The 3987-nt window shown below is 39.0% G+C and overlaps 1 long non-coding RNA gene across 1 annotated transcript; it reads left to right on the top strand.

Annotated features, from left to right (window-relative positions):
- The first annotated feature begins 1797 nt into the window (after positions 1–1797).
- LOC146870603 (uncharacterized) lies at positions 1798–2504 on the top strand. Its single transcript, XR_014959414.1, has 2 exons — positions 1798–1864; positions 2358–2504. It is a non-coding gene; the product is annotated as an uncharacterized LOC146870603 (long non-coding RNA).
- Positions 2505–3987: the final 1483 nt, after the last annotated feature.

The following is a 3987-nucleotide window of genomic DNA, read 5'->3' as shown; positions in this document are numbered from 1 at the left end:
GAGTTTGGGGTGCCAAACATCCAGCCCATGGTTTATAAATGGCTTTACTGCACTTACAATACCTGTGAACGGCACAGGTACTGTAGGGACCCAGGGCTCATGCCACTGTGTTCTCACCTGTGGTATAGTGCACCCTGCGTTAGGGCTGTAAGGCCTGACCTATGCCAAAGGCAGTGTTTTGGTATGCATGGCACACAGGAATGTAAAATGTTAATGGTATAAAGGGGCACTCCTATTTGTAAGCTGCTTAATACAATTTGAAAAAATAATGAAAGTCAAACGTGCTACAGGGGCTGACGCGCTGTCTGAACGTGCCAAAAAACAAACAAACATATACTCCTTGATTCAAGTTTGTGCAACCTGACCTCTGTGTACTGTTGCCTAAAAGCTTTTGCTGTATAGTATATCAGCTGTATACCAATGTTATTAGTTACCACAATCAGCATTTGGTGTTGCAAACCAACAAATAATGAAACAATTTAAACATGGAACCATGCTCATATTACATAAACATGTTTAACCTGTTCCAATCACAAATTAACATCTTGATAGAAATTTCATTCTTTACATCCACGTAGTTTGTTCTTTCAAGTATGTTGCCCAATGCATTTCGGGCCTCAACCGGCCCTTCTTCAGGGGATACTATGTAAACAATATAAATAATTCTCTCTTTGAGAAACATAATAATGAGCAGGGTAAGCGAACTTATGAATATACAAACATTACATTATATGTGCAATACTGAAAATAATGTGCTTTTTGTATCACCAAATTAAATCTCAAAACAACAATGAAACCCAAAGGTCGAAAAGGAAATGGAAGAAAAGAAATATCCATCTGAAAAGTTCAAAGAAACTTCACCCACTCCATTATGGTGATGTGCTCGAAACGCGAAATTTAAAGTGACCGCGATCACGTGAAGACGTGCCCAAAACTAGAAAGACGTTGTCACAATTGTGTACACTGCAACAACGTGATATGCAGTGACAGCATACAGCATCCCCAAACGGGAGCAACTATCAAAACAAGTCATAATGCGGATTGCAACTCCAAAAACCTAATATACGCAATCAAATGTCCATGTGGACTATTATATATAGGCAAAACGGAGAGAAAAATTAAAACACGTATCTCAGAGCACAAGAGCACTATTCGAAATTCTAACACCAAAAGCAGTCTATCAGTACACTGGATGAACCATAGGCACACCATAGCTCAATTAAAATTTCAGGTGATTGAGATGGTCAAACCCGCACCAGGCAGAGATCTGACTAGGTCATTATTACAAAGAGAGATTTATTGGATTAGGAGACTTAACACCCAAGATCCCAAAGGGATTAATGATAAAGTAGACTTAGGGTGTTTTTTTATAATTCTACACTAGGTAGAGAGTATTGTAGGTGTTCTGTATTCATAGATTTATGTTTTCATCATACACTGTATGTTGGACTGAATTTCGAGATCATGCATATGTGCTGTATCACAAGGATGTTGTGTTAGTTATACATTTTTGATCATGTGCTTTATTTCTGTCTCTTTTTCCTTAAGGGAATTTTATTTGTGCACATTATTAAGTTTTTCTTTTGCACGTGCGTCTCCAGACGAACACTACTAAATCGGCACTTGGAAGATTTGCGTATTTCTTCCCATTTGTGTTTTTTTAAAACTTTTTAACGGCACAGCAGTGCACTTTGCCCTTTTAGAGATGGCGCTGATTATTCTGAGTTCAGGCAAGTAGTCCGTTGTTGTTCTTTTTGAATAAATCACATCCCGCGGGTTTCCACGGTACACGCCTTCGTCGTAGACCAGTTGGGGTCAGCACGCCAAGGAGATCAGAGCATTTGCTATTCTACACTGAATGAAGGTCAGTTATTTTAATGACCGGCACGTCAGATGTTGACATTAGGTAGTGGAAGAGGTTTTCGGTATTAGAACACAGAATGATATTCGGTTCTGTTTGTGTCTCTAGACTTCACGTTTTTCTTAGTAGGGCGTATATGCGGAGCAAGTTCAAGGTTAGTTTGGGTCTCAGTCTTCTTCCTTGGATTTAATGCATTTGTTTTCTAGTTTTGGGCACGTCTTCGCGTGATCGCGGTCACTTTAAATTTCGCGTTTCGAGCACATCACCATAATGGAGTGGGTGAAGTTTCTTTGAACTTTTCAGATGGATATTTTTTTTCTTCCATTTCCTTTTCGACCTTTGGGTTTCATTGTTGTTTTGAGATTTAATTTGGTGATACAAAAAGCACATTATTTTCGGTATTGCACATATAATGTAATGTTTGTATATACATAAGTTCACTTACCCTGCTCATTATTATGTTTCTCAAAGAGAGTATTATTTATATTGTTTACAGAGTACCCCCTGAAGAAGGGCCGGTTGAGGCCCGAAATGCATTGGGCAACATACTTGAAAGAACAAACTACGTGGATGTAAAGGATGACATTTCTATCAAGATGTTAATTTGTGATTGGAACAGATTAAACATGTTTATGTAATATGAGCATGGTTCCATGTTTAAATTGTTTAATTATTTGTTGGTTTGCAACACCAAATGCTGATTGTGATAACTAATAACATTGGTATACAGCTGATATAGTATAGAGCAAAAGCTTTTAGGCAACAGTGCACAGGTCAGGTTGCACAAACTTGAATCAAGGAACACAGGAATGTAAGCCATGTTGACTTGTAGTTTTAGGGTCTCCCCTGGCATACAGACTGCACTGGCAGTGTGTCTGGGTCAGGGAAAGAGTCTCTGAGGGTGGCATACCTGATTAGCAGGAACACAGGGCACACTTATGTAAAGGAGCATCAAACATCAGGCAAACACTGGTGGGAAACCATGCAATAAAAGGGCACTTTACTACAATAAGCAGGTGAGAAATTACAACGAGCAATAGAACCGGACAAACCGCTTGGTAAATAATGTGGTTCATAGTTGCATATCTTGTTGTAGAAGATAAACCTTGGATGCTTGGCAACTGATATCTGATAATGGGAGCAATGACAATTGGCTGTATAGTTTAGAGACGTGTTGAGGACACACATTTAATCTGACTTAATACGCCCAAAAGACAGCAGAAACAAGACTAGGAGAGCAAGAAAAAGAATATCAGAAATGAGAAGTAGGGGAAGGGTTGAAGAGGAGGTAGGGGAATGAGAAAGATTTTCCACTACACTGAAGAAAGTATGGTATAGATACTTGCCACTTGCCATAGTGTGGGCGCAAGAGTAGTGGGCATACTATAGGTGGGTCGCTAGTTCATCAATTTTGTTAGGTAGATGCCATATACTGGTAGACAGCCTAAAAGAGGCCTGAAGGTTGAGTTGAGAGATGTGCACGTCGGAATTAAGTTACCTGTGCCCAACATAATATGAAATGAGATATGATTAGCAGATTTCCCATCAATAAGAATCAGTTTGAGCACAACGGCTATCAAAAGGTCAAGTAGTGCATACTCTACACGGTTGGGAGTTAAAATCTGCCTTTTATATATATGCTAGATGCAGCTTCTGAGATCAATAGAACACTTTACCACAATACAGATAAGGCATATACATGGGTAACTTGTGGATTCATTTTACTATTTAGTGCTTACAGATTTTAGACACATCCACACACCCTACTAAATAGTGCCTCAATGTCCTCCAAAAGGAAGCAGTGTATAGTTTCTTGAGAATGCAGTCTAATAAGTAGTTGATGACCAAGGCATTGATTTTACATAAGTAAAACAATTATGCTATGCTCCTTGTTTTGCGCTTTGCTATGATTTTCCGATCTGCTTGGAACCTACATCATTTGGTTGAACAGCCACTATTCTGTTCTTAAACATCATAAATCCTAAAAAGTATTTGAATGTATTTTTTGTGTGGATATTTAAAGGGTCTTCGCTGATTCCATCCCGAATTCCAACTGCCACAACTACCAGCAGCCACCCAGAAAGGTGATCATACCTGGTACACAAAGGTAAAACTAAAGGTAAAAG

This window comes from Triturus cristatus, chromosome 1_1, assembly GCF_964204655.1.
Source record: "Triturus cristatus chromosome 1_1, aTriCri1.1, whole genome shotgun sequence".
In the NCBI taxonomy this organism is placed as follows: domain Eukaryota; kingdom Metazoa; phylum Chordata; class Amphibia; order Caudata; family Salamandridae; genus Triturus; species Triturus cristatus.
The sequence above is the reverse complement of the archived record's forward strand: the minus strand, read 5'-3'. Positions and strand labels throughout refer to the sequence as shown.